Raw genomic sequence first — 13,905 nt, forward strand, 5'->3', positions numbered from 1 at the left:
GTATTTAAAAAAATAAATAGTATTGTTTCCATTGAGAGTTCCTATATAATTTTGCAATCAATATTTTATTATAATGAAAAATCAGTGTTAAATTACAACAGCATATAAATATTAATTGTATTTTGCTTTGTTTTTTATGAGTTTATGATCTCATTATAGTTCATGATACCGCAGTCCCAAGTAAATTATTATTATATCTTCCACATTATGATGTTAAAAAGATGTGTAATATGACTTAGCAGGGTTTGATATAGTCTGTTTTTCACATGGATTATTGTATTTATTTTTCTCATACCACTTTTAAAATATTTTTACAAACATAAGGTATTTCTGATTTGAAAAAGATTTGTAAATCAACATATCAAATATTATCTAAAAATATGAAAATATATGTGCTGATTAAATTTTTGTACAAATAGTCAGGGAAGTTTCTGTGAAATATTTACACATTTCCTGCCTGTAAATTTAGGTCTTTGGAAAAATAAACTTTGTGAATCTGAGGTTACACTTACCTTAAGCATAAGTGTGATAAAGCATTAAGCCAGTGAAATATTACAACTTGCACTAACGGTTTAATTAAAGAAAAAATATTTAGTTCTGGATGTACTATAAGTTGACCAACAGGAAATTTATTTAACCTACAGAATCAATCTTCATTTTTGTTGCAACTAGTAAATCAATTATGAAGAATGATGGGCTGTGTGTGGGGAAAGGAGGGAGAACCTCTTTTAGGCTTGTGGACAAAATTTACACATTACTTTTTTATGAGCAACTAACAGCAGAAACCAGAGATTCAGATCCTATATCTATAGTGTCTGTAAAAATCCATTGTTCCACTACAAAAACTAATGAGAAATGGAACTCTTGTAGCTCTCTGTAACCCACTGAATATTTTCAGAGGTAAACCACAGGACAAGAATGATGTGGAAGTGACTTTATGAAGACAGAAGAGGGCAGTTGTGGCATGAATGAGAAAGAACAATGGTCCTCAGAAACCAGAATGACCATGAAATGTACCCAACAAAGCCCTGAGTGTGTTCAGCATGCACTATTTTCTTCAGAAGCCTGCTCAATTTGAATCATTAAGTAGCTGATGTAAAATTCTCACACCTACTCAAGTCTCATATTCCTCAAATATAATGGTTGCTCCGGTTTTATTAATGACTAGAATTACATGCACTCTTCTAGAACTTCACTCTGTCTCTCCAGGCAAATATTTCTGGAGCTTTTGCTTATCTTTTCCTTCCTCCTGTATCTGTGCACATTTCCGTTAAAGTTCATTGAAGTCCTGTTGGCACAAAACCTGTATCATGGAGGCTGTAAAAGTTTCCACCTGTAACTGAGTAACCTACACAGAGAGAAAAGTTATGTTGCCGTTGTAATAACTGTATCCAGATCCAAAGTCTTTTCCTAATGAATAGGGTGTAATTGAAGGAGTTTGTTGCTGCTGAATGGTCATTTCATAGCCATTCAAGTACACTCAGTGCTTTTCTGTAGTATTCTCCAGCTTAATGCTCAACAGATTATGAGTTACCAAAAAATAAAATTATACTTAATGAGTTTCAAAGCTTCATATTGATTATAAGAAGGATGGAATAAAAAATACTTCTCTGTGAATTTGCTAAAGACCCCTGATACTAATAACATTTTGTATTTTGATCTTCTTCATTACTTCCTTCACAATATTTCATTTCCTAACTCACAGTGTCCTTATTCTTCAAGGTGTCCTTTAGAAAGCACAATTTTCTGTCTTTGTAGTGAGCAATAACAAAAACTGTTATTGGCATTTATTATTACATGCTGAGTTTTATGGCAAAAAGTCAGATATTCACTGTAACTTTGTCTGTCAGCCCAATTGAGCAAAGTTTTACTGCTGAAGCAAACACAGAAATGTAGTTATAAGTTTACTACAATTTTCTCTTCTTTGCAACTTAAAAATATCTGTTTCTCAAAATATCTAGCTAGCAGAAAAAAAAAATTTATTGCTTGTGTCTAGGTATCAAAACCAAAAACAAATAAACCAAAACAAACCAAAACAAAAAGGAAGTAAAAAAAATTACAAATTTCCACAATATAATAAAGGAAAAGGTATTTTTCACACACAAACCACTCCTGTAGCAATTTATTTTATCAGTGTAAAACACCAATCAAAAATGAAATAGCAAGATTCATTTTTCATAGACATTTTAGAATGCTATAATGGAAAAGTAATTCTCTTTTGAGAAAGCTTTTTTTTCTTTATAAACGTGCTACATTAAAAGAACACAAAACACGAATTAAATGTAAGTACAGTGAAACATGACTTCATACCAGAGTACCTGAAGAAAATTTGTACAAAATTTATAAATACCCATCTTCCAGCTACATTTTCTTATGGTAGCATTCCAGGCAGTTTTCACTCTAGTGCTCTGTTTAATTCCATTATTTAGGACTTTATTTGCTTGACAGACATAATAGCCAATTAATGCTAACACATGCTAAGTCCTGTAACATCTTCTACTCTGACACCCAACCAAAAGTACCTTTGATAGTGCCAACGCTTCACATTCTAAATTTAGACAAAATAATTATCTGAAGAATGATTGGGTTTTATGCATATCAGCAGCCATTCATACAGCAGGATCTGCTCTGGTCCATTGTGTTTGTAATCCATGGATTACACTCTGAGTATGCTGACACGAGCAACAGTAACAGCTCCATTACAGTCTATCATCCCAAATAACCACGAATTTCAAAACATTCTCTGCTATATTTCTGTGAGCTTCTGTCTTCTGTTTCTTCTCATGAATACCTATAAGTAAAAATACAAATGAGATATAGAAATCACCAAAATAGTTCCAAATGATAAAATTTTAAAAATGTTGTTAAAAAATAAATTAAAAAGTCAGGTGTGAATACCTGTGTTAATTATATGATTTAAGGCCCCAGTGCTGAAGTATTTTTTACTTCAACCTGTTCGGAGGCCAATAAAATCTTCATGAAAAGAAAATAAATGGGAACTTGAGAGAGTTGTAATCTTTTTAACAGAAAAAAAAAAAAACCACCAACAACAAAAACCAGCAACGTAATTAAAGCTTTAATGAGGATTCAGTCTTATACAGATTGGGAGTGTTCATGACATATACGGATAGTGGGTTAATTAAAGTAAAACAAGCAATAGCTGACTGCACCTACTAGTTAGTAACACATATTTTTCCATGGGCCAAAACAGTGACATATTGAAACACGACACACTCTATCCTGATGCTTAACACTCCCAAGGTGATGATCTGCTGCTCACCATCCTACATATGAAGTCATTATAGGAATACAGTTATTATCAATAGTGATTTTTTCTTGGCAGAAGGTGATTTTGAAGCCTCTAAAAACAGTGAACAGTCTCAGTGAAGAGCTTGAACAATGGCTGTTCAACAGGGGCACTGTGCTCTGCCACTGCGGCTGATGGCAAAGCCCATATTTGTCAAATTCTGATCTAACATACTGATGCAAAACAAGCTTAGAACTCTAAAAGGTCATAAAGCCTGATGCCATTTTCTGGTCCAACTGTAACCACATCAACTCCAATAATGACCCAAGAGAAAGACCACTAATTTTTTGCATTTATTCTGTTGAGTCAGCATGCAGTACAAAACATTTATTTCTACAATATTGCTATTATGTACAAGAATGACAATGTACAAAACAATTATAAATAAGGATTCTATTTACAATTTATTTGTCTAAGAGATAACTTGTTTCTGTTTTCTGCTTCAGTCAGGACTCCATCCAGATTTTCCTTCAGTTTTAGATCTTTAGAGGCCTTTTTCCCCACTTACTTGCATGTAATCAATCTAGAAACAAAGACCTGATAAATTTTGTTGTAGCATTGAATTCAGGATGAATGGCAGCCTTTTAGTTGTGTAATTACCAGAAGAAATCATTGTCACTTTTCACTTTTGTTTTTTGTGAAGAAAGTTTACTTGATAAAGGGATTGCACAAATATATTCAAGTATGACTTCCAGAAAATTTTATCCATGGTTCTGGGAGTTATACTATTTTCAGCTAAAATATCTGTGTTGTGTCTGACCATCAAAGTCACAGAGTACTATTGCTGCATGCTTATTAAAAGATTGCCAAATTCAAACTGTCAAAGTGATTACCTAAATTCCCCTGCATAGTTTAATTTGCATGAGCATTGCTAATGCTTTTTTCCTGCAGATGTATTTTTTCAGTTGGGAATTTCATCCAAATATACATAGCTGTACAAATAAAATTAGCTCAATTTAATATATTTTGAGGAAAATATGTCATCTTCAATAAAAAGAGTCTCTTTATTTACGCATTGAATGACTTGTTCCAATAATCAAAGAACAAGTGCTAAGCTAACTTATTCCATATTTGACAGCTGTCTTTTCTTTTATTTTGAATGGATCTGAAATATATACTTTTAGTTTTACTTTCTTCTAAAGTGTTTAAAAAAATTGCTTTGGAGATCATAACTATGTATCTAATCAAGTATAATTTTGTAATCTAGGTACTGGAGGTTGATTGCAGTCACAATACAACTAAGTTTGAGGTCAAAGGCAAAATAATGAAGTGTTAACCCAGATAATTTTTTTCTGTAGATACACATCTAAATTATTTTGTTATCATCCTGTCCTAAGTGAGCTTGTGAATATGTTAAACTTATTTTTTACTGGAAAAAAATAAATGGGCTCTGATATTGTTATGGTTCCTCACTAAAATTTGTAGATCAAGGATCTCAAAGAATGCAACATGTAGTAGTAATCCAGAATTGAAAAGACTTGGTATTTCAATATGTTGTTTTACGTCATAAAATATTTTGGGGATAATAGATTCCTCATCTGTTAGTTAAGCATATGCCTAATTTTGTTTATTTAATCTTTAAATCCTCTGACAATACATGTAATAAGTGATGATAAATGTAATATATTCCAAAAATTATATGTCTTTGCTCTGAAAGAAAAGCGAACTCGCAAGTTGCTCAATAAATAGATGCAGCATGGAAGAATAATCACACTGCAGCCAAGAGAATTGGGCAGGATATAGTGCTATGAACTACTTCTAAATTCCAAATATTTTTCCATACTTCTCATAAACTAATATTTCCCTCTAACTTTTATGTCTTGTCCTTGATGCAGTGTAGAGATGTCTTAGCAGAGGAGCATCCCTTTGCTTGAAAATTTTGTGAGAAATCATCATCTTTTTATTTTGAAGATCATAAAAAAAAATTCCTTGCAATAAACCTTTCAATAAATATTGCAAGTGATCCATATCACAAATGGATAGAGTAAACTGCTACTCCTCTTTGAAGCCTTTACTGTGCAATACACATGGATTCTATTGCTAAGTGAAAGAAAACAAAATTTATAACTTTAAAAATCTATAATCTTAGAAGGGTTATGGGTAATAAAGACAGTAAAACAAATCTAAGAGTGAAAAATCCTTGTGAAATCATAAAAATAGTTTTCATTTTATTATAATTTTGTGATCAATGACATCCAAATTCTGTTCATTGATCTGAAAACTTGAAATGGTTAATCAAAATACATATTTTAGATAAAATGCTGTGATTGATGTTTGTATCTCTCTGACTGCTGAAGTCAAATAACCTTTGATGCTTTTCTATATCTATAAAAGTAAGAATATAGCATTCAGAGTTACCATCTTGTGCTTTGCATGAAGTAGTTTTACAATACACAGACTTTTACTTTTAGGACTCTGGATTTTATTACCAATTAAAAATTTGAACGATTAGCCTGATTATGCTATAAAGCTTATTTGTATATTTTTCTTTCATTCAGAGACTTTTTTGTGCATGTGCATATACATAAAATGATATAGATATATTTAAAGAGACTCAGAATACATAATTATATGTTTATCGGGCTTAAGAAATTAGGGGCAAGCTGAAAGATATCAGTCTCTGCTTTTAATTCATTCCTTCCTCTGCTCTTTGAGTAACCATTGTAACTTGGAAACATTTCATGTAAGATTTCTATTGGGAAATAAAATTTTTTAAAAGAATTTCTTATAAGCATGATAGAAATCTTTAAAATAAAACCAAGAAAATGAAAGAATGAACAAATAATCCACTGCTCTCTTAGCATGATTGGATAACAAAATATCTTAAAACAACGTTCCAAAAATGTTCTGTTTAATTAGCTGGCCTGGTTTTACATACCTGGTTTTGGCTAGGACAGGGTTAATTGATGCAGCAGCCAGGAGGGGCATGGTCAGGACCCTGAGGTTATTCTATAGAATATAGAATATATAATAATAATATAATGCACAGCGGGAGCGTGAGAGGTGAGGAGGAACAGGTCCCTTCTGCTCTGGCCGTGATGAAGTGAGTGGTCGGGGTAATGTCAGGTTCCACACGCTGAGCCCTTGTCTGTGACTCACTCACCTCTCCTGTACACTCTGTTATTAACAGTGCTGCTGTTACTGTTCATTTTCTTATTTCATTTGCTCTTTCCAGTAAATTGTTCTTATCTCAACCCTTATCTTTAACTTTTTTGCTTCCAGTTCTCCTCTCCATCTCACTGGGGAGGGAGGGCTATGCTGGGGGAGCAGAGATCAGTGAGTGAGGGGCTTTTGGAGTGCTTCACTCCACTAGAGGTTAGAGAAAACACTAAATTAGGAATATGATTCCTAAACTACAAAAATCTCCAAGAATTTGGATTGATTAGGAGAAGTTAATATTCAAATGAACTCAGTATACCACTACCCAAGTATGTAAAAATTATTAAAAGCCTTCCTAGGAGTTCCAGATTTGTGGAACAGTTCCCTGAAAGAACTTTTGAGCATTGAAAAACGCTGAAAACGTTGAAAAAATAAGAAACAGTGCTTTCTTAAGAGGATCTGTACCTCTTGAAAACAAAGAAAAAAGACCTAAAAAATCAGATTTACAATTATTTTCTCATATCATAATCCACACGTCAGAAAAGGACCCATGAAACTTTTCACAAATACTTAAATTGCTAAAAAGCACTCATGTGATCCCTCTGCTTAATGGGGCAGAGAAACTGGTCACAAAAGATATGGAAAAGGCTGAGATTCTCAATGCCTTATTTACATCTGTTTTTACCAGTTAAACTGCCTCGCAGGTGTCACAGGCCTCTGAGATCAGAGAGAAAATCTGTAGGTAGGAGAACTTGCCATTAAAGTAAGATCACCAAGTTCAACAAACTGCAAAGGCAACCAACATTCTCCTCCAAGAGTGATGTCAGCTGGTCTAGCAAGGTGATCGTTTTCCTTTTCACAGTCCTGGTGAAGTGATGTCTGGGATGCTGTGTCTAATTCTGGATACCCCATGACAAGAAAGAAATGGATGGCTGGACTGAGTGTGGTGAAGGACAAGAAAGACAACAGCGGTCTGGAGTTTCTGACATGTGGAAAAGCTAAGAGAACTGGGACTATCAAGTCTGGACTAAGTTCAGAATGGATATTATCAGCGTATATAAAAGTTTGATGGGAGGTAATGAAGAAAGAAGTGCCCAGTGACAGGAAAAGAGGCAATGGGCACAAATGGAAACCCATTGTTTCATCTGAATACAAGAAAATAGATTTCTTTTCTTGAAGAGTGGTTACACACTGACACAGATTGCCCAGAAAATCTGTAAAGTCTCCATCTGTGCCTGTAGAGGCATTCAGTGTGTGACTGGACATGGATCTGAGCAATGTGTTGTAGCTGACCTGTTTTGAGTACAGTGGTTGGATTGGCTTATCTGTACAAGTCCCCACCAACCCAACAGATTCTGTTATTCCATTACAAGAAAAAAATCTCTTACAACCATATGTTTATGGAATGATCCATGGTCCTAAACAGTAGTGCAGTACAGTAAGAGCAGATCTGAGAAAGGAACAAAGCTGTGTTGGGCATCATCTTTTTTGTATTTTCTTCAGGAGTACTTTCCTGACCAAAAATGAAATATTGATGCTGATTCAGGAGGCAGAGAGCTATTAGTTGCTTATTATCCTATGACTTATAATTTAGATGTTGGCCTCAATATATGGAACAAAGACTGAGTTGGGACTATTCCTTTGTTGAAGTCTCATTGAGGCTCTGACCCTACTGTTTGTCAGATGAAAGAGCTGAGAATAAAACACAGATGAGATTCAGAATAGGTACAGTTGGTGTAGGAAGGACAGCACAAATGAACAGGTCTGTACAGTTCAGGTTTTGGTTTGGTAGGATATTTCATAAGTATCTGAGGTAATTCTCTTGCATGTCACAGGGTTATCTGTACTATTTAATAATTCAGGTTATTCTGTGTCTTAACAATACCATAAAACGAAGGAGCTGAAGGAGACAGAACCTTTTCTTATCTATTCTCTATCAGAAGAATTTGGGGCAAGATTACACAATATCACCAGGACCCCAAGGGCTGATATATCAGTAGATTGTGTTAAGGTTAAGAAATAAAACTGCTGCCACAATACATTTGCCCTGAAGAATTTCCATTCTAAAGTCTCTTTCCTGCAAAGCAGTTCTATGTATGAAAAGGTAACAGATACCTATTGCAGTTTGTCAAAGTTTAACTGTCAAAAAGAAAAGGAATAAAACATTAAGAAGCCTGAACGTAATGCTATTAACTTGCATTTGTTAAACATTCTTTAAAAATCCTGTTTCATTAAAATGTCTTCTTTTTCGTGGTCTTATATGGAAATATTGAATATATGAACTAAGTGTACTTGTATTTGAAACAAAGTACAATGTTAGAATCATTTTCACATGAGGCTTGTCAAATTCTTTTAGCAACCATAAAAAGTAAGAATATTGTTTGACAAAGTAAAGAGCAAAATTATTAAAAGTGCATACCTATACATTAGCTAAAAATGCTTTTATCTTAGTCAGAGCACCATGGCAGCTTCTATTACATCTGAAGTGATCTGTTCCTTTTGTGTCAGGTGTGATAGATTTACACAGATAAAACTTTCCCCAGACATTTCTTCAGTGACTAAAAGAGGTGATTTAAGAAGGAATCACTGTGTTTGTATTGGAAAATAATTAATTTTCCATGCTATGGTCCCAGCAAGGGTTCTGATCCCCAGCAATGATGTATGATGGCTCTGTTATGTGGGCTACTAAGGGGAAAAAAGAAATCAGAAACTATCAAAAACTTTCCAAAACTATGTATCAGGTTTTAGCTAGGGGAGAAGCTCATGTAGAGCTTAATCCAGCACATCAAAGTAGTGTAGATATAGGATTTTGGAAAAAGAGGATTGGCAGAAATCAGTGCCAAATATAAGCTTTTGTTTTGATGTTTAAATTTAAGATGTGCTAAACATCTTGAAAACAATTATTGGTGATTAGTTCAAACTGCTTGTTCTTGAAAGATGCAGATGGTACAGCACTAATGACAGTAATTACAGTTCAGATACTTTAAATCCACTTGCAATCTATGCACTTTAAAACTTTTATGAATAAGCGAGATTAAAAGTGTTGGTGCAAAAATAAAACTCCTCTGTCCTGTACCCTGTTTAACAGAGAACTTATTTGAACATGCTTAAAAATTAGGCACTTTAAATAAGATGTGTCTGAGATGTTGTCTTGGTTTCACCTGGAATAAAGTTGGTGTGTGGTGAGCAATCACATTGTGCATCCCTTGACTTTTATACAATAATAATAATGATAATGATAATGATGACAATAACAATAATATTGCTACTTTTAAGGTTAATTTTAATGTTAATATATTGTTATTTTCTTCCTTTTCTGTCCTATTACCCTGTCTATCTCAACTTACACATTTTAATTTTTTGTTTTTACTCAATTCTCTCTCCCATCCCACTGCAGAGGGGGGTGAGGGGTGTGGGGAGGTGTGTGTTTGTGAGTGGGCAGCTGTGTGGTATTTAGCTGCCTGAGAAGTTAAACCACAACAGACATAAATAAAACATGCACATAGAAAGGGAATCCATCCTCAGTACAGTTTTGGTTTTGCATGGTGTTTATAATGCCTATGTATTTAGCAATAATGCAAGGGCCTGAACACTTTTTATTGTGATTTATAACAATGTAAAAATATTCTCTTCTGCTGTTCTAGTTGCTGTTATTTGAAGCAACAATTCAAACCACATCAGCAATATGAATGTGAGCTGAATAAGTCTTCTGCAAAACCTCACATTAAAGAAGAATGAATTGCATCTCTATTTGGGCAAGATTTCATTCTCATATAGTTTTCACTCAAAACCTGAAAAAAAGGCCTAAGTGTGTAGGTTTAAATACATTAATGATCAGTTCAAGGCAATGCAGATCAGAACAAGGCAATGCAATCTTAATAAAAACAAAAAGTCAAAGTTAGCACTAATTAGATATATATAGGTTCAAGATCACAGATGTACAAACAGAATTGCTGATTCAGTACCTATTTTAGTTAAAGAGACCAAAAGAATGAATTAGCAGGCTATATGTTTTCTTGTAATGCAATATGACAATGAGGCATATAGTACAAGTAGAAGAGGAAAATATTTTATGAATTTCTACCTATTAATATACAGACGTTTATTGAAGGAAGTACCACTAAAATCCAGAATCAAGCCAGAAAGACAAAAAAACATTGCTAAGAAGCTCTCAAAGGAAACATAAACTATTAACTGTAGCATTTTACATCAATGAATAGAAATGTACTGCAACATATTTCATGTATATATTCATGTGTTAAATATGTAAGCATGCAGATAATTTCATTAAGAAATGAAATATCAGTACTTCAAAGGCATTTTCAAAAGTCTATATGAGATTTCTGCTTAATAACTTAAGTGTATTGGTCAAAATATTACATCAAATTAGTCCAGTATATTATTTATAAAGTATTCTTTCAATAGTAAATTCCTGCCATCTGTATGATTTTTTTTTTTTTTTTGTATTTTTTCCCCTTTTAAATGCTGATGAAAATTTAAGGAGGCCTACAACAATATAAATGACAGTATGTGCAGAGGAAGCAGTTTCACCTTGAGTCTTTTGTTGCTCACTTCACTCACTTCCCAGTTGGACACACCATGGGTGGTTTACCTTACTGGTAATTTAGCTTCAGCAGAAAAGGCCTATTTTTACCTGCTGCACTTCAAGTTATACTTTATCTCTGACCTCAGGCTGACTCAGTAGTTACCTTTTCTCTGCAGAACAGATGGTTCTAAATTGTTGAACATATACAACCTGGCTTTACATCACTGTGTGATAAAACATAAATGTTCCCAACACTGAAAATCGATCTGGCATTCTGTGTCTGCAAATGTGAAAATACTTGCATGATTTCAAGCATATGCAGTAACTCAGGTTCTGTGTTTGCCCATGTGTGTAAGCTATGGAACAAAAGTAACCCTTTTGTTCACACTGAATTAATGTATGTCCTGGTTTTCACTGAGGGAATGGAGTACCTGGTTCACATGGAGGTTTACTGAAGTAAAGGAGAGCTCTACTGACCTGCCTGAGGCCATACAAGTATGCAAAAGAACATTGATAACAGTACTTCTGGAAATTATTAATAATTTTTTCAGTAGTCAGAATCTGCATAAGTGCTTTGCAGAGTTTTTAATTACACAGACTAAAGAGTGTGTGTGGTGGGGCATGTGTAAGGAGTGTGAATTTCTGTGTGCATTTGCATTCATGTTTCTTTTTAACTTCCATGGGCTTTTTCTTTCACAGATTTCTAGCACATTTTGTATTCCAGTTACATCTAAACCAGGGAAAATATGCTTTGACTTTTTAGTCAGGATTGCTTATCCTGCAAGAAAAAACTTAATAATTCCTAATGAAAAACCCACCAAAAATAAATTAACAAACAAAAAACTCTGACAACCAAACAAGATAATTAATGAAAGGCAAAGTGATAAAAGTGATTTTATTAAAAATGTCAAGTAGGATCTAAGGTACTATAATCATGTGCAAGTTAAAAATGCATTAATAAAATGCATTTGTACCTTGTGCATTATTATAGTACCAATAGGAGTACTTATGGCCTGTAAGGAATTAAACTTTGAGGAAGACCTTATTGCCACTAATTTCACATGAATCTTGTGAATTTTAAGAATGCAGTCAGGACATAAACATAATATATGAATGTATCCAAATGATGATGGGCAGAGTTATAGGACATGTATACTTATTTCACTTTTGAACACACAGGTGGCAAGTAAAGAGTACGAATACCCTGTTTCCCAGCATACTTCTGCACTAGAAATGTGTAAATCAGCTGCAAGGGGAGGAATAAGAAGTAAATAAAGTAGTTCTCCAGTGTAGAACTGTGTTTCTTGAGTTCCAAGCACACAAAGGAGATTTAGCAGTAGTGGGTAACAGTAACAGGGTAGAACAGCATATTAATGACAAGTTTGTGATGAGTGTGAGCAGAACTGCACACTGAAGACACTGGTTGAGTAGTTTTGGTAGTGAGCAGGTAGAGGAAAGAGAAAGAAAGTAAGAAAGAGAAGCCCCATCCTTTAGAAATTCAGTTCAATATAAACAGGAAAAGAAAAAAAAAAAACAAAAAAATAGAAGTGGTAAAAAAAATCAGCAACAACAACAGTAAAAGATTAAATATATACCAAGTACAGTATGATCCAGCAGAACTCATCCAGCTACAAAATTATCCTTGGAATTTTTTCTTCCTGAAAAATAAACACACTAAATTAGAACTTCTGTGACAATTTATTTGTTCTTTAATATAAATGACCTTTCAAGATAACATCAATTTGAGCAAATCCTCAGATGAAGGCAGAATCTATTTCCAAGCTGTTCCCAAACTTCAGAGTAAGTGGTAATACAACTCAGCAGAAAAAAAAGAATAGTTCCTATAATTTTCTTCTTAAATATAAAAAAAGCCACCTCTTATGAAATATAATAGAGAAGAGTCTGTCCAAAATATTATGAATTTTAAAAGGCAAACCTTGTTTTGTATCAGTTTGCAAAACTCTTTGCAGCACAGGAATTTCAGAGGTACTGAAACAACCAAGCAAACAAGTTTTAAACCCTGTGAATTCAGGCCTTGCTCACTCTGTGTTACTTCATCTTAAGGTGTAAAATAATGCACATGTTTTCTCTAAAATTTCTTCTTAGTTATGATTTTATCATTTTGGTTTTAGTTCAATATTGAACCTTTATCTTTTACTGAATCATCACTAAATTTATTAAAAATTAAGTGAACATGGCAGCTGAGACTGATCTCAAAATCTTTACCCCAATATTCAGCTTTTAGTAGACATGAAGAAAAAGAGTGACATTTCTTCATTTTTTAATGACTTTCTACTCATTTTCTACTGTTGCTGATATTTTTCTTTCTCTGCCATAGCCTGTTCATTTTTTTCCCAATTAAGCCTCAAAATATAAACTTTTAAGTAGTCTATTTGGATTCGCAATGTTTGGAAATCAAAGAAAGTATTGTCTATTTTTGCACAGTAATTGATTCATTAGGACACAGTGCTATATATCTGCCTCTTTAACATTAAGTTGAAACATTGCTTTTTTTTTTTTTTCACACCAAGAAATTGCTTTGGCTTTAATATACACTTCTCACTTCTGCAGGGTCCCTTATTATTCCAGTCACACGCTCTTCAATTTTCTTTCTCCTGTCTAATCAGCACGATAGAGATCAACCCCTAGCCTGCTTAGAAAGCACCTATATAGACCACACAAAAAGTACACATAGAAAAGTATCTGAACAAAATACTCATGCCCTGAATACTGCCAGTCACTTCAACTCACCTGGTTTGAATACCCAAATGCAGCACAAATTTCCCACTGGTTCTGTGTAATTGTCAGTGTTTTATGTTCAATCCTCAGTATGGGCCTAAGGGAATGCATCCAGGTTTGCAGCAAAGAGTTTCATAGTAGTACCTAAAGATTAGAAGTTATGAGAATTTAGTTTATCAGTGTTTGTAATAATGATGAAAACGTGGACTGAAGT

Source organism: Zonotrichia albicollis, chromosome 3 (genome assembly GCF_047830755.1).
Source record: "Zonotrichia albicollis isolate bZonAlb1 chromosome 3, bZonAlb1.hap1, whole genome shotgun sequence".
Classification (NCBI taxonomy): domain Eukaryota; kingdom Metazoa; phylum Chordata; class Aves; order Passeriformes; family Passerellidae; genus Zonotrichia; species Zonotrichia albicollis.